The sequence below is a fragment of the Vanacampus margaritifer genome, chromosome 2, assembly GCF_051991255.1.
Source record: "Vanacampus margaritifer isolate UIUO_Vmar chromosome 2, RoL_Vmar_1.0, whole genome shotgun sequence".
NCBI lineage: Eukaryota > Metazoa > Chordata > Actinopteri > Syngnathiformes > Syngnathidae > Vanacampus > Vanacampus margaritifer.
Genome location: NC_135433.1, coordinates 25,759,304 through 25,777,591, shown reverse-complemented (window position 1 = coordinate 25,777,591; position 18,288 = coordinate 25,759,304). Strand labels below are relative to the sequence as shown.

Sequence of the window (18,288 nt, the reverse complement as noted above, 5' to 3'; positions counted from 1 at the left end):
TTATTCGCCGTGCCTCCTCATTAACGAGACAAGACGTGATTTAGTGTTATTGGATGCAAGCCTGCCCTGGTGGAAATATCGCAAAATATGATCTTTACGAGTGCCAATAAAGGCTCACGATGTGTGCACGTGCGGCGGTGGGGGTTTGGTCTTGTAAATACTCAGTTATTCCTTTGAAGGGTCCTCGGGCCTTAGCAGGGCTCTGTAGTGTGTGGGTTTTACTCACATTTGCCACTGAGAGTAGCCAACTACAAAGTGTGCTTAATAGCAAATGACAAAGAAGAGCTGCCTCCGTTGTGGATAGTTTTCTTTTTCTTTTTTTCTCTTTTTGAGAGCTCAGTATTGTTCATTCAGCAGCCTTCCCGAGTCAACGTATCATCATCATCGCTCTCTTATGGGTTTTGTGTGTGTGTGTGTGCGTGCATGTGAGTTTGTGCTCTTTAATGCACCTGAAACCTGTTAAAAAAAACCTTCATCTTAACCGGATACTTCCCAGTCCCGCCAGAGTTGTGAAGATGTCAGGAGACCAGAGGAAGGATCAAAGGAAACAAAGTGAAATCCAGCACCAACCAGGCACCACCGACCACCCACAGAGATACAAAACCAGAATCTTTCACCAACCCCAGAAACATCTAAATTCCAACAAATTAGGGAAACCTCAAGAGACCAGAGGAAAGACTAAAGGAAGTATAGAAGAAGCAGATTGAGATCCACAAACACCAGCCTCCACTGATTGTGGACAGTTTTCAAAAGCAGTTGAAAAGTTGTCCAGGCATTTTAGTAAAATGCGATTGTTCAATTATTATTTTTTTCGTGTATTAAGTACACACTGGTGGTATGGGTTCAAGAAATATCAATGTCAACATGGAGCCTCGATTAAAGGATTTTACCATTCCAGTGGGAGATAAAAGGACTGGACCAAGCAGTCCAGACCTGTGAACTAGACATCATCAGCATCTTTTAAATGCCACAGCAGTTAGAGGGCTGTCATTCTCCTTTTTATTGCAATTCTGTCTCTGGAATCCCAGCGGTATCCCATCACATTACAGATGTCCCGGTGGAACAGTCCGAATAAACGTCTCCATTAAAGGACGCCAATCATGTCGTGTAGTGCCTGGTGGCGTTTGCTCGGTCACCAATTGAACAGATTGCACGCCAACGTGTTTGCTGGCTGTGGATTATCTGGGTCGGTGTAATCTATTTTTCCTATAACACGTTGGTTTGATGTTTACCTGAAGCTTTAGAGGCCTCCACGTGCCCGTTCCGACATGGATATTCCCACTTTGACCCGCCTGCCGGCCCTGACTGACAGGTGACTGATGGGTGGGCGGCTATGGAGCGTTCCGCTGGCAGCCATGTTGTGTATATGGAGCGGAGATAAGTGTAAGGCGATGGTTAATCTGATACGGTGGCTGCCCGTGCTGAACCAGACCGCTAGCCCACCCCGCCGTCCCTCCACCCCCCCGCTGCCAGTCCAGCTGTCACCGTGGACTGGACGGATGCCCACACACATGCAGCTGACCCCTGACACGCACACACGCATACACGGCCTGTAATCCACATATGAGCAGACCACTTTTGTCTTAATCTGTCTTGGAGGGAGGGTGTAGTTGTGTAGTATTTTTTTTTAACAGCATTTCTCTGCAGCCACTGTTCAAACAGCAGCCTATGAAAATTGAGTTTAATGCGTAGCTCCCGTCTGAGGGATTTCCTCTCAAAATTTCAAAGCCGATTTCTAACCTGACTTGGTGGAGTTGAATTTATTTTGGGGCAAATCTGGTTGACATCCTACCTCTTAAATATACGCACTTCTCAACAATGAACTATAATCACTTTGAAGGACTTCTTGGGACGGTTATTCATCAGCTGAAGTGGTCGTATAGTTCTCATCAAAAATGGTTCCTCTTAGCCCCCTTATATTTGACAGATGTGCTAGATTGAGGGCTCAGATGTGCCAGATTGAGGGCTCAGTGAGAGAATAAAAAGTTTGAAGGAAATTGTTGAGTTGCTGCATTTATCATCACACACGTCCTTTAAAAAACTGTGACTTATGAGAGTTTCATGTTTTCTGGCAATGCTCCACAATATCATAACATTTTTGTGTGTTACTTATATGTGGTTGAAATTTGGTAACACTCGAACAAAATCTCAAGGGCAGGTTTTTTTTAAGTCTTTTTGAAGACACCTAGAAATGTTGAAAATGGCTGTAAAATGTCAATTTTAAACTAGAATGGCAAACTTTTCCTGTGTGCTTTCGTGTATGGCTTCTTGGGAGTTTTTGGTGTCTCGTCATGGTTGGCATATATGCCTACTAACTTTCATGTTACTCACGAAACTGACTTTGGAGGCCAATTTTTGCTACAAATTCCAAAGGGTGCCACTGAGCCATTTTCTTGAGTGTTCAATAACCTGAAAATACACTCGTAAAAATGGCAGACTTCCTGTTTTTTTAGGCACTGCATATGAGATTTTTTAAAAATGTTTTGGGGTGAGTCTACATGCCACCAAATTTCTTGTTGCCAATAAAACTAATTTCAGGAGCAAAATTTTCCAAAATGCTCAAGGTTATTTGACCCTAGTAGAATGGGTGTTTCAAACCAAATTGGCAGACGTCCTGTCTTTTTAGGCATGGCTGCTTGAGACTTTGTTGTGGAACCTCTACGATAGACGTGCACGCATACTTGCCGTCCAGAACAACGACAAGGATGGAGATGCATGCCCCCCCACCCCCCCTTTGCCTGCGGTGTCTCAGTTTTCCTTCTCAGCAGGGACAATGTGTTTGAGGAGGTGCGAACGATACCGCGCTATGAATTTCAATGGGCCAGGAACTCTGGCGTGCCCGTGAGAGCAGCCATAAACTCTGGAGAGGCGAGTGCGAGAAAGCTCGGCCTGACACCTGACAATATGACTTCTAGTAGCCCCCGATTGGCGATATCATCAGCCCCACAGCCTTAACCTCCGCAAGCCTGCTACGCTATGGTGACATTGCTGTCAAGTGTCCATAAATTGCAAGAATACGCTTCACGTGGCAATGTTTGGTGATTTAGCTTCCCCCTCCCCCAGACCTTGGAGAGATTGCATTGATGTTCTGGTTACTGCCCTCGCGGTTGCGGTGCCATAAATGTTTACCGTCCTGCTTACTGGTGACTGGCTTTCAATCCTAACCAGTGGCCAATGAAAGCGGAGTATTCAGGAGCACCCACGTGTTCGTGTTTATACGTTTTTATGTCTTACCTCCTGCGTTTTCAGCTGTGGTCTGCAGATAAATTCGTTATTGAATGTTTGACGGAGCACGCACACTCAAGGTGTCATTGGGATAGTACAAACCATACATGAGTTAACTGCCTGCGGAAGACAGTCATAACGAGTGAAATGTTCACCGTCAAATATGTTTGAGCCGAATTTATTCCCCAAATCCACAATTCATGTCAGGTGCAATAACAATGTGGGATATGCTGTTCTACCGTGCTTTTGGATTTAGTGCTGAAGACGGTTAGGTTTACATGTCGTTCATTAACGAGTCGATTGTGGAACTTCTCTTATTTGCCAGAGCTTGGAAACAAAAATAATACTTTTCTCAACTTCTGTGCAGCCATTTACGAAGTGTAGCTTTCACAAAGAAAAGAAACCTTCTGATCAGTTCACCTTGTTGAATATTAAAACTTTTACTTCTATCAAAACAGACTGCGTTTACATGCAGTCAATACTCGGGTTAAGGTGAGAATTCCGGTTTGTGAAACAATCAGGGTCACACGTTTACATGCATGGCGGACCGAGTTATTCTCATTTACATGCAGAGCTGTGCGATACTTGAGATTTTGGTATTGATCAATACTAAGTAAATACTGGTACCAATATCGCCGATACAGATACCAAGTACTTTTAGATTCATAAAATATTAAGGTATTTTAAATCATTTGTCATATTAAATACTTCTCTTTTTTTTTCAAATGAGACTTTCTTGTTAGGTTCTTAACTACACATGCCATAATATAATATCCTCAACAGAAACATACCTGGGCTGTTATTTAAATTTGCAATGTAGTAATAAAATTCATATTTTTAGTCCCTGTCATTCTTCTGCACTCAAAGAAATGTCAGCCACCAAAGTTCCTCCAGTCTAGTCACATTACATAAACGATGCTTACATGTTGTGCAACACTAATAATGCCTAGCTCAACTAGTAGTTGGAAAAGCTCAAAAGAAGCATAATATGACTCATTATTACATTTTAAAAGGGTTATTGCCTGCAATGTGAAGATAGTCACAGAGAAACAAAAATAATCACTATGAATGATTTGCTGTTTCAAGGATCTAAATAAGCAGTTTTGCATCGCATTTTGTGAGTCAAAACTGGCATTTGCTGCCCCTTTAAAACACATTAAGTAGCATAACTGAGAATCAAAGATTTTAAGATTTTCCAATCCGCGGACAAAGCTTTACTGGGCTGGACGCACGTGTGTTTACATGGTGCACTATGCTTAGGTCACCTTCGTGTGGGAAGTAGGAGGCGAAAGCAAATGATCGATACGGCGTTGTATCGGGCCACAAACGCGCTACAGATGCTGGCCCGCTGCTGGAGTACAGATTTCATAATTGAATACTTTCCTCTGTTCGGGTACTATCGAGACAAGCTCGGTGCTACTTACACCACACCTGCTAGCAGCAACAAGCTTCAGTTGGCTAGCTAGTGGAGCTAAATACATTACGGAATACGGATTGGCTCCGAAATCAGTAGTCATCTTCTCCATGCTGGCAAATAAACTGCACATTTGACACATATCATTCTCACGAAGGGATGATGAGACATAAAGTAAACAGAAGATGGAGAAGCCATGCTAACTGCGAAGCTAAAATTTACATGTAAATGTGAAAATCAGAATTAAGTGTTTTGATTATCGAGTAGACTAGTGTACACTTTTCGCATAAGTCTGGCTGGAACTGCTTTAAAGCGGAGCACATCCAACTTTGAACAGCAAAATAGCCGGCAATTCAAAGATAGCTTACGAGGCATTTCCCTCCCAAATCAACACTGGATGGTTACAAATAAAATCCGTCTCAACAACACCTGATATCTCAGGGTTTCTGTTAATGTGTGGTGGTAATTTTGCCTTCCCCCCGCCTGTATTTTGGCCTTTTGTTTTCATTTGGACCCGACCGGGATGATTTTGGGCGGAGACTCAACCTCTTTCCCTCCAGCCAATCACAGACTGCTCCTAAAAATTCAAAGGTTTCCCCTCAAACAAAATCACTGATTAACAAAACTGCTCCGCAAACAAAAAAAGTTATTTTGAGGCTTGCTGTGTATTAATAAAAATATTTGATTGTAAATCCTTGTCCAGGTACAAAAATTGTTCAGACAGACACCAACAACTGACAGCTACGCAAGATAAACTCATTGATTGGTTCAATGTATTGTTTGATCATAAACGGGAAACAGTGACACAAACCATCTATTAACTAGTGCTGTTAAAGTTAAAGCGTTAACTTATTGATTAATCACCAAAAAATATTGCATTCATCAATTATTAACGCAGATTAATCGCACTATTAATTTTGACCACAGATGATCCTTTAGCTGGACATCGGATGGTTATCCTCAAGGTAGCACAGATTGTGTTTGAGAATTTAACATAACTACATGCAATGTGCATTTAATAAATCTTAGCGTATGACCTTCAGAATATTTGTTCATGTCAAAATATTGGGGTCATTTCTTTTCATTTTAAATTATGCAAGTAATTAACTTATTAAAAAAAAGATGATGATGAAAGTGTGCAGTGGATCGAAAAATGTTGAATATGTTCTCGTAACATTAAATGGTGAAAGAATTGACTTTACTGTGGCACGCGCCTCCCCGCCCACCAAATGCAACGAGCAGCACCCTCCGACATTTACCGGTCAAGTGCATCCACAGCAATGGCAAAGTTCCTTCCGATTTCTCGGTCAGGTATTTTCAGGACGCCGATATTTCTCTTCGAAGCAAACAGAGGGGCTTTAAATTTTTAGTGAAGGGTATCTTCACTCCCTCACCATGCAATTTTGCCCTAATACAAATTAAATTCACATCACTGCCTGATGCCACAGAAGTCAAAAAACGTCAGTGTCGCCTCACTCACTTCGACCGATTGTCAGCAAAACCAAAGTTTTTGGACATTGTTTTTGTCAAGCAGGGTAAGAATGAATTTATATTACCTCATAGTTTCGATGTTTTGTTGGCATTAATACTAAATAGTCATCAAATGTTAGCGTGGAAGGTTAGCTACCCGGAGCTATCGTTAGCCTTTGGCTAAAAACAACAATGGAGAACATTACCTTAGTGCGGACGTAGTAGTTTCAGGTAATTTTGGAGGGATTCAACTGGTCGTGTGCTCTTCCACAAAGTTTGATCCAGCACAGACATTTTTCGTCGTTGTTTGAGGGTTTAGGGAAGGGAATAAACCGGACAACGTCAGGCGGACACCTCCTTCCTGTCGATCGGGATAACGGTTATCTCTCTTACACAAGCCGTGACTGCAGCGTTTAATGCACCACCGGTAGCCAGATTGCTGTGTTTGTCCGGTGCAAAACACGCATGCCGACGCAGAAATGATGTCTTGCGTCTTGATTGGTTTACTAGGTCATGTGGGCGTGGTTTAAGCTAAGGTCAATTAACACATAACAGGTGCTCTTCAAATTTAGCGGGCAAAAAATGTTAATTAAAAAAGCCTTTTTAAAGCTACTGAACGTAGAATATTCCATTTCAAATCGCTAGACACCACGCACATTACGGCACATCCGCAGACAGGGCGCGGGAAATTCTAACCCGATTCCAGTCCTAAAAACTATTGGCCAGAGGCTTGAAGGAGTACCCATTGTAAACAGCTAAGGTGTTTATCTACTATTTAGAAAGTATTTCAGTCATAAATGGTCAAATAAAAAGCTTACTGTAAAGTTCTTTTTGGGGAAAAAAGTTCCATACTGCAGCTTTAATTAAGCGGTTAAAAAACAAACAAATGTGCACACGCCTTCACCTTGAGAGCAGGTTAGATGGCAGTTGGACAAACTTGTTGATCATTTATCTCCTCTGATGCATTCTGAACAACAAAAAAAAAGAAATGCTGAGAAAGAAAATCTACATATTTAACCAACTTGCTTTGCTTAAAACAATCAAACAAAAAACAACCTCCAGGAAAAAAAAAAACTTTTCTCAAACCTCTCTCTGTCTGGATGTGGAAATATTTGTGAAGGAAACAACGCAAGATAAACTTGTTGATAGGTATTTCTACAAACTTTACATTTGAGTTCTTGTTTCTTAACTTATTGAGGCACCAATGCTTTCTGTCGGGCTACCAAAGACTTTCCAACAACAACAACAGATAACTGCGGTATACTTCTTGATCAATAAACACAATTTATTCATCTGTCTTTATGATGAACTAGATGATCGGCAATTGTGTTGAGCAGTAAACTCATTTTCTTTTTCTTCTGACTCCTTTTGACTTTATATTCACACAATACCCAGTATGTGTGTGTGTTCATTTGTTACACTACTTGTAAGTTGTCCATTAGTGCTGTTGGTGTGTCGCCTTGAAAAGTATGTGTTTGTGTTTACACATCCACATTGTACTAGATCTAATTACTCAAACGGCGACATGCTTGAAGTAGCGTAATGAAGAGCCATTCGTCACCTGCCGGACTGCCGTGCCACTGTTTACACGCCCCCTTCATACTCAGGTGAAACAAGTCATATTTTATCCCCGTTTCATTATCGCGGTGTCATTTGAGAGTTAGTGTTTCAGCAGCGTCCTCTCGCTCCTGATGTTTTGCTTTTATTTTTACTTTCACCCCATTTCCACAGAGGCCAGGGAGAATTCGGCAAATAATCCGTGTGGATTTCGTCAGGTCAATGATGTCAAGAGTGAATGTAGGACACCAAATTGTTTCATGAACGGAAAAAAGGAAGGAAAAGGCTGGATTGAATTATTTTCCTCCTTAAGCTTGTCACAGCTTTTGGGGATTGACCCCCCTGCCGGCCTTTAAAATTGTGTCTGTATTGAATGATATGATTAAAGTGGCTCACATTACACTGCTCGCGCAAACTTTACGTCAAATTCCACAATGGCATAAAAAAAAATCCCATGTACCCCAAAAATAAATAAATAAAATGAAACAAGTTTGCTGACGGACAAGGTTTTGGAGTCCTTGAGTTCCAATTTGTGAACGCTAAATTTAGTGTCAGGTCTTTGTTTTGGGGAATTGAATTTAAAAAATAACCTTGTCATATCTGATTTGGAATCCTTGCGGCGTCCTTGTCATATCTCCAAAGATCACCATGTAAATCTACCATATACACCTCACTTTGGATTGATGCAAATGCATTCTGGTCTACTAAATAGGAACCATCTTTCCATTCTTTTAGTTAGTACTTTGTTGCTAATTTCTGTTGACTTTGCTTATAGTTTCGATTAACATTTGATTGATAGTTGTCTAAAGCTGCTGTGGCATGCTCCGATTATCTCAACAACTCGCATCACACTCACAAAGATTATGTTCCACCAACGATCTAGAGCAGGGATAGGGAACTCCTGTTCCTCGAGAGCCAACTGTCCTGCCCGTTTCCCATGACTCCCTCCTCCAACACAGCTGACTCAAATGATCAGTTAATCAGGAAGCTTTGTATGAGCCTAATAACGATCTTGTTCATGAATCAGGTGTGTTGGTGGAGGGAGACATGGAAAATAGGCAGGACAGTGGCTCTCGAGGACCAGGGGTTTCCTACCACTGATCTAGAGTCTAATCCTCCAAAGACAGAAGCCATGCGTGAATAAACCAAATGAAGAAAAAACATCCTAACCACACAAGACACAACATACAAGAGTATACGAGAGGAGGGAACGATTGTGGTTTTGGGGTAATGTAATGGAAAATCGGCAAACTATAAAAAAAAGACTGAAAAATTCTGGGGACAGTGTGAAAGCTATTTTTTGCCGGAGACTTAAAATAAGCACACTCTGGCTCCCCACAGCTCTACGAGCTGTCGTCCATTTCTGAGGTCCATTGGACTTTATATTTGTTTTTGTTTCACCCGCTTCCTAGTTCCTCAGTCAGGTCACTTGATTGGCTACATTCCGTTTCATGTCACATAACACGGAGTCATGACAGGGAGCCGTTAGCTTTCCACACACACATGAAGACTTTTTGTTTTAAATATTGAACACGTTTAATATTTAAGTATATCAGTGGGAAAAATTCACACAATACACCTCATCACAGAATGATTTTATACCATGTGTATGGTTTTAAGATATTTGTTGCCCTTGGTCAGGAGGATTCCCAGTCCACAGATGGCTGAAACATCTTCTTGTGCTTTAGTAGTCATTGCCAACATTTAGAAGCACACACTATCGATATCTACAACCCTTAAATGGCACCGCAATTACTCAAAATGCCATTTTCTCTTAGTTGCTTTGTATACATCGTGCGGACATTCGTTAGCTTTGACTTTCCGACACTAGATTTTTATTCGTAAAATCCTTCAGTGCAGTATATTGCCCAAGTTAGTTAACAATCTGGGTCAGTCAATGTAAGTTTTTTTCTTAACCAAGCTTCCAGTGTTCAGATCGATCAGTCTGGGCGTCCAGCGGCTCCGCTTTAATATACTGTATCTTTATGTAGATTGCAGCTGCTGTGTGCTTGTCAGCAGCTACAAGTACCGGAGTGGACCCTTCAAGATCCACGGCAAGCTCTCACATTCTGACAAAGTGCCTCTCTGGCGGCAGGTGTGCGGCCATCGATAAGCTGCTCCGACTGTTGACAATGACTCATTGATCTACCACCGACTGTACCGCCTCGCCACCGCCGGCCCGACTGCTAACCCCCTGGCAAGTTAAAGCAACAGTTCGCGCACACCTTTTGACACACTCAGCGGGATATCTGATTCCCTGCAGAGGACCTGAATACCTCCACCAAACATTTGACTAAAACAAACAGAGAATTTCCACATGAATCCTTGCTACTTTCTGAAGCGCGTCTCTTTTCAAGTAGTACAACGTACAAATGACAAGGTTCTTACCTGTGTCGGCGATCCTCATCCAGCCCGGAACTGTCAGCGCTCATTCCTGTCCTTGATCCTCCTCTTCCCCCTCTTCTCCTCCCGTCCCCTTCTTCTTTTCCCTCTTTCTCCCCCTGCACTTGTTTGAGTCTATTTCAGTAGCAGCAACAGAGGAGCCCGCTGCGACGGCGGCATGGTTTCCAGCACTTTGGCAGAAGGTCACATTATCACTGGCTGGTGAGGAGGAGGGAAGGAGGTGGTAGAGGAGGAGTTGGCGGGGTGATGATGCGACGGGATGGAGAGATCTCAGAGTGAGCAAATTAACACATGGTGGCTCTTCACACTCACTTTAGGCTAAATGTTCCGGTTGGGAAGGTGAGACATTTGGCTTGGGGAAGAGATCTCAGTAAAACGTCCCTGGGTGCTTTGAGCGTGCAAAGCCTTTTTATTTTCAAGATGTTTAGCCACCTCTGGGAAAGTAATAATTCCGGTGTTGGCCCGAGATTGATGCTTGGAAGGGAAACAAACCTCCAAAAGTCTGCCAGAAACTTAGCAAAACAAATCCTCCTCCAAGTGGTACTCCATTTTTCTGTGGGGACACCTGTCCTGCTGAGGCTGATCCTTCAGGGTGACCCTGGTCTTCTTCTTCCCCCAGCCTCCCCTCCTCACCCTCGCCTGACGCTCCAGCTCCATCAAAGCAAGTCCGGGAGAGAGAAGAGAGCCGGACAGATGGTGGCGGCGCGGGGGACAGATGTGAGCAAGACCGCCGTCTGAGTTTGGAAAATTCCTTTCAACTGATTTTTTTTTTTTGTCTTGATGTTTCACTCACTTCCTGTCCCGTTGTTGGTATCTCCCCCCCCGTCCCACCTGCACCCCGCTGTCCACCATCAGCGGGGCTCTCACTGGCCAGTCGTAATCCTGACTGCAACACGGCGTATCACAGGAAGGGCTTGTGAGCTCTAATGATTATGTAGTAAGGATTTATTCTTCACCCTCCCTCCTCTACTCTTGCCTCCCTCCTCTCCGTGTATCAAACCCCCCTCCCTTCCGGATGCTCTGCAACTACACAGACACTTTTTTTTCTCCTCTCCTGTCGCCGTCTAATGCGTCATCACAATCTCTTAGTGGCGTTCTGCTACAGGTCTCACTGTAGCTCACATCAACAGGTTTGCCCTTGACTCGCTCTCTGGGAATTGTCCTCTCTGTGTGTGTGATCCATCAAGGTTGTGGGGAGGGAACTGGACTTATTCTGCCTGGTTGAGTCGAACTGTCTGGCTAAGAATCCCAGATTTTGACCCTTGAAGTGGTTGTAGTTGTTGGCAAGCCTGGATTAATGACTGAAAACAGAAGTCTGTTTAGACATCACGTGAAGAGTTAATGGACATAAACCCCTTTTACACAGAGTTTCACAGGAACAGTGATGGCAGTTATTTGCCACATCCCTCCAAAATTTAATTCGATATAGAAGTGAGTCTTGTGTGTTAAAACTTCAAATCTTAGTCCCAGACTCTCACTATCCCTTTACAGACTCAGACCTCTGAGCAAATTTGCAGGTCCACCTTAAGTCCCCAAAATGCCGTAAACCTCACCCACTGTGTTTTGCTTGTAAGGACTTGGCTTTGGGAACCAGAAGGCCAGAGGTTTGAAATACAGATGAAAAAAACGAAAAGTGAAGATTCGAGCAGACAAATCCCCATGGACTGAAATATGCACATTTGGGACTAGCGTGATCTGTCCTGTATCATGTGCTTGTCTTTTCAGTGTTTCAATCGAAGACTTTGAAACGTTTTTCGTCAAAGGCGTGTTTGGTTAATTGACTTGCTTAACAACATTTTATCTACAGACTATTGTTAGATTTTTTGTTAAAAGCTTTGGTCAAACTGCTTGAAGACTTGAAACCTCTTCATCAATTTCAGCCACATGTCAAAAGACAAGCCCTTGAACAAAATTGTTGTCTGATAGAGAGCAAAAGTCATCGTAATTTAAGTGATGTTCAGGAACGTCTCAGTATTGTCTTGAGTGGTTTCTTCAGAGCATCCAGCCATGCTTTTTTTTTTTTTCACCTGGACCTTCAGTGGGGACATCATATTAAGATTAAGATTCACTGATTGTCACACCCACCTAAGTGGGGCGAAATTCGTTTTCCGCATTTGACCCATTCCCTGAGGGAGCGGTGAGCAGCAGCAGCAGCCGCTCTCCGGAATCATATGGTGATCTAACCTCCCAATTCCAACCCTTAATGCTGAGTGTCAAGCAGAGCGGCAATGGGTCCCATTTTGTTTTATAGTATTTGGTATGACCCGGCCGGGAATTGAACCCACGACCTCCCAGTCTCAGGGCGGACACTTTACCACTTGGTCACTGAGCTGGTATATCCTTGAACCATCTCCAAGCTGAAATTTGATTGGTCAAAAAAGCCATCAAAAAAAGTATACAGCAAAGATAAATGCTTTTAAATGAATACAATACATTGTTGGGAATAAATTAATACAATTTCAACGACCAAATACTACAATTTAGGTTGTAAATGTATTGTAGGTCAGTGGTGCACCCACCACTTAATGCCCCTCATGTGAGACGGGATACGTCTTTCCTCTCTCAGCCAAGGTGCCAATTTGAGATTTTCCATTTAAAATGGAAAACAAATGGTGACTAAGTGATTCTCTCCCCGTTTCCACAAGGACTTGTTCAGTCTCCAAATGTCGTTAAGCCGCTTGTCTTCATAAGTGCAGGAGCTGGCAGCATTCCAGCAGTTGGCCATCGTTGACAAAAATGATGACTAAAGGGAATTTCATGCTTCAAACAGCAGAGGACACCTAGTTCGGTCTCAAATTCTTTTGGTCCACGCTGAGGATGTAAACAGTAGAAAACTGAAGGCCAGTTAAAATATATTTGTTGTGCAGTGACCCACCACCAATTTGCAGTTTGGTTTTCACATATTCACCTGAAGTGTACCCCTTTTTTATGGTGGGCGATGTGTTCTAGAGCAGGGTTCACCAATTCCGGTCATCGAGGTCCGGAGTCCTGCAGGCTTTACTTGTAGATGTTTCCGCCCACTAGCACACCTGATTCATATAATCAGCTCATCAGCATTTCTGATAACGATTCTGATCTTTAGTATCAGGTGTGTTGGTAGGCGGAAACATCTCAAACCTACAGGGCCCCGGACCTCAAGGGCCGGAATTGGTGAACCCTGTTTGAGAGCCGCCTGCAAAAGCGAAAACCCCTCCCACATGATTTAATCTTATTAAAACACACATTTCAAAAGATTTCTTAGTGCCAATTTTGACTCTCTTGGTTTTTTAATCTTCCTTGATACAGTACAAGCGGCCAAAATGAGTCCCCCCCGCAAGGTGTCCCCCCCGGGCTCTCCCTTATAGATAAGGTAAGAAGCTCAGTTATCCAGGAGGGACTCGGAGTCCAGCTGCTGTTCCTGCCCATTGAGAGGTGCCAGATGAGGTGGCTCGGGCATCTGGTTTGGACGGCTCCTGGGCGCCTCCCTGGTAAGGTGTCTCCCCCAGAAGAATTGGAGGAAGTGACACGCCCCCGGGTTAAGCGGTTGAAAATGGATGGATGGACCAAAGAAAAACAGAATACCGTACGCCTGTGAGTATTGTTGTATGCTCTGTTTCTACATGTTGCTGCTCCATGGGTGTTAAAGTAGCAGTTATTTGAGAGTTTATATTTACTTTAGCATCCATGCTAATTTCCGTTAGCCCCTCTTTGTTGTTTTTGCCTTGTATGTTAGCATTAATTATCATTTTATCAACATAAAACGAATAAGGGGTAGGACTAGATACGTTTTTAACTTCCTCCTACCACTTTTGAACATATAAACTCTTTTCTTTCTTCCTGTTCTTGTTTTTCTTTTTTACTTCAACTTATATTTTAAACTTGTAATGTGTTTTGTTTGTTCTTTATGTTTGTATGTTCAATAAAACCATAAACCTAAACCTAAAGTTAGTGGACTTTCATTTGACAAAATAACAGTAGTTGGTGTTTTCATGTTTAAATACACAATGTTAAATTATCTTTTGTTTCTGTGTAAATTTAACAGTAACCTTCAACTGGGAGTGATAAGCAGTTCTTGGGAGAACTGTGCAAGCGAGTGAGTGCGCGAGAACAGGTGCGAGAGTACTTTAAAAAGTGTTTTAATAGGTTTAAAGCATGGGAGGGGTAAAACTTGTGGGTGGGTGCAAAACATTCACTTGACTGCATTCCATGCTATATGCAATTTCTCCCCTGCCTTGCACGGGATAAACAGAAAGTGCAAAGCGCTGACTGAAAAATGTGATGGTAATCCCCCTGACATTTGCTACCTGATAATTGTCATTGTGCCATTCTGTCGTGCTCACCCAGAGCATCAATCCTCATTACTCAACTCACCTTGAGCGACCTTGCGGCACTTGTAGTTTTGACTCAGCACAATGTGTCAAGCGTGAGTGTAGCAAAAGGTTGTTACGGGTATTTGCAGAATAGCTGCCCGTGCGCCTCTTGTTTTTCTTTTTTCCCTCCTCAGAGGACCAGCCCATTGGGTCTGTCACTTCAGGTAGGTCATGGCTTGAGCACCCCCTACAGTTTATCAGGAAAAAATACACCTGCTGCTCTCTTAAGTAAGAAGAGGTGACTTAAGTGTTCAAGTGTTACTAAAGTGTACAGATACAGACTCTGGGAGAAAGAAGCAACTCCTTTGCTTAAGTTAAAAAAACAACAACACACACACACACTTACACAAAAACTCTGAAATGTGGGTAGTTACACTTTAATTGTCTGTTTTTAAATGTCAGGAGTAAAAGTCTTAAGAAAAATAAATATTTTATCTGAAGCTGCCTTATGAGCAATTTGCCCAAAAATATCTTTAAAATAGCCTTTTGATTTGAGCATTTCTGACTCTAACATCTTCTAATTAGCAAATGAACTCCTAGCAATGGGTACTGCAGCAAACTTCTGGCTAATAGTTTTCAGACTGGATTCGGGTTTGAATTTCCTGACCTCTGTCTGCAGGTGTGACGTCATGCGAGTGTGTACATTAAAAAGGGAGTGTACAGTTCCATTTTTCGGCCAAATGTGGCAGTGGTGATTTGAGATTCAATTTCCTGCATTGAGCCGCTTTAAGTGCCTAAACAAAATCTACTTGGCTCCTTTCCACCGCGGAAAGTGAGGGTGTTTATAGTGCTGTTGTTTATACTTCTGCAAAATGTGTCTGCCTTGTGACTCACACTAGGAGCAAAATGAGCCGGCGAGACGGTTTCTGCACGTCCCTCTTACGTTTGCGTATGCCGTAATGTCAAAACCGAAAGACAATTTCAAACTTGTAGCAGAGCACGAAAAGCCATTAATCTTCATTTTTGCTCTGCAGATGAATCTTTTGTGGGCGGAGGCCCTTCTGAAAAAGGCGCGAGGACATCGTGGTCGTCTATGGATGCACCATGTGACCTGCATTGATCGCGTAGCGTAATAAATGTCCACAAAACCAGAGTCTGATCAACGGCTTGGCGAGCTCCTCCGTCCAAGAGGTGATCAATGAAGCAAACAAATGGAGATTCGAAAAGGGAAGATTGTGTATCGGCTCGCGGTTATGAAGGCTGTCTGCACTTTGCTGCTTCTAAATGGAATTTTAGTTGGGTTTGGTGTATATATATATATATATATATATATATATATATATATATATATATATATATATATATACACACACATATATATATTAGGGGTGAGAATCGTTGAATGTCTCACGATTCGATTCTGATTTTTGGGTTGATTAAGGACAATTTTTGATTCAAAATGATTTGACAATGATTTTTGCTTCAATCTGACTGTCATCAGTCTGACTCGCTAATGCTAATTAGCGCGCTACTCGCGGCACTTTTATCACTCAAAAGCTCAAAAACTTCCACGCTGAAATAAAACAAACTTTTATTGGAATAACTTGATTGTGACTTTTTCCTTCTACTTTCTAATGTGGCTACAACTTGTATATTAAAGTGTATTAGACCGCGTGGAACCACACTGCCCCTCAGTGGCCAAACCTGGTATAACATGAACAGCGTTCCAAATAAAGGCACACACAGACAAAGGCAAGACAGTAAAAAATAAAAATAAAATTAAAATCGATTCTGAATCGTACTAAATGAGAATCGATTTTTTGGCACACCCCGATATATATATATATATATATATATATATATATATATATATATATATATATATATATATATTATAAAAACGTCTTCAAAAAAAAACAAGTATATATATATATATATATATATATATATATATATATATATATATATATATATGTATTGTATATATATAAATATATGCTTGCTTTTTTTTAAGACGTTCTCATAACATTAAATGTCAAAAGAATGAACACATAACCAGTGCTCTTCAAATTTGGCGGGAATTTTTTTTGATAAAAAGTCTTTTTTTATTAAGTGATTAATCAAAATTCTAAGATGTGATTAATCTGATTAAAAATTTAATCGTTTGACAGCTCCAATATATATATATATGTACTTATGTACAGTTGACATTTGTGGTGATAGTAGTAATTTAGCCACACAGACTCATTTATTACGCTCGGCAATGAGGTGATGTAATCGTAGGGGAGGAAAAAAAGGAGAGCTCGAACAGGCTCGCCTCCTTTTCACAAAATATTATTTCTATCCTTCTGTAGATAGGAGATGGTAATAATATGAGCCCAGACGATTGACTTATAAAAGTCTGTGGCCATGACACGTTTATTTATTAATTCATTCATTTATTCATTCATTCACAAATGAAGCTTACAGAAAATTAAAACATACAACTAGTACGCTGGACTATACGTATTTACTTCTGCAAACACACCATTGTGAGTGATGTATCTTCTTCTGCGCTTGCCGGTCACTTTGGGGACGTATTACATTCACACAGCAGACAGACGGGTCGCAATTAATAGGGAATATGAACACTTACTCAAAAAAATAGGATCTCACCCAAAAATCGGAATTGAGCATTAAGACCTGCAGTGTGAACGTAGCCTTTGTTGGACCCTTGGAAACGGACCCTAAACTGGCTACTTCCAACCAACATGGGCTATTTCCGTTCTTTTCGAGCTTGGCTTTTCAAGAGTTTTTTTCTTTCAGGTCTACTGTACTCATGATAGACAGTCCTACCAAATGTCATGCTGCTATGTAAAACTGGCTTCCGGGGCTGAATTTGACAAGAAACCGAAAGTCTCCCAAAAATAAAAACCAAAATCCACCAGTAATTTGGTGAACATTTAAGCCTCGTTTCCACAGACAGTATCTACCCTACTCTACTCTACTCTACTCGACCCTGCTCTGCTCTACTTGGCGCTACACTAAAAAGCACTGCGTCTCTACTGCCACGGCCACCACACCGGAGTCCCTCCTCACCTTGCCAGTGATGTCATGCTAAAGCGACCGCAGCTAGCGTGCACTGCACACACAGGCAAAAACAATGGAGAGCGCAAACAATGGTTTGTGCCTGTTTATTTCAGCCTGAAGACGTCGAATGAATATTGCAGCAACCAGAAGACTGCATGACTGAATGTTAAAAAGGTTTGCACCTCCCCAAAAGTCCAAGCATGAATCTGTTTGGAAGCCATTGTTGTCCTCTCTTCATCGTTAATGGCAGCTGTTTTCCCGGGGTGGTGGTTTGCACAGCTACACATTGATGATGACATGTCTCGAACCAATCAATGGCCTTCAAAATAATTACGTCACGTTTTGGAACTGGGCTACTTTTTTTTTTAGAACCGCAAAGGAACAGGTACCAGAAAAAGCGAGTAGAGTACATACCGTCGGTGGAAACGAGGCTTTATTAGTGAGATTGTGGTCCTTAAGTGATTAACCCAGTGGGACCCCAGTTCACGACCCTCCCTCGAACGCACAGATGCAATGTCCTTGAACTGCTCCCTGGGCACTGAAGCAGCCCCCCTGCTCCAATGCGTGCCACTAAAAAGTGTATTTTTACTGTGATGGATCAAATGCAGAGGTCCAATTGTGTGTGCGTAAATAAACCGCTACATATTCTTCTTCTGATATGCTGATAGCAACTATACCAGCTCAAACACGGGTATACCTGTATACAATTTCCAAATTACAGTCACATGTCCGCTGCTCTGTTGGCCTGGCATTGAACGCAATCTGCAAGTCTTGGGTCTGCACAGGTGGGCTGATGGGGGAGGAAGTAACACATGTGAGTAGCGGTAGCAGAAGGGAAGGCAAAAGGCGGGCATATGCTCT

General features: G+C 42.1%; 1 protein-coding gene and 1 long non-coding RNA gene across 2 annotated transcripts in view; one reads left to right on the top strand and one right to left on the bottom strand.

The window, feature by feature from the left end:
- The window catches only part of grin2ca (glutamate receptor, ionotropic, N-methyl D-aspartate 2Ca), a 70,263-nt gene extending 59,295 nt beyond the window's left edge, over positions 1-10,968 (bottom strand). The window contains exon 1 of the mRNA XM_077558935.1: positions 10,055-10,968. The gene's annotated coding sequence lies outside the window, so the exon portion shown is untranslated. The remainder of the gene's footprint in view (positions 1-10,054) is intronic.
- On the top strand, positions 9,985-13,895 carry LOC144044489 (uncharacterized). Its single transcript, XR_013291284.1, has 3 exons — positions 9,985-10,344; positions 10,689-10,786; positions 13,355-13,895. It is a non-coding gene; the product is annotated as an uncharacterized LOC144044489 (long non-coding RNA).
- The last annotated feature ends 4,393 nt before the right edge of the window (positions 13,896-18,288 follow it).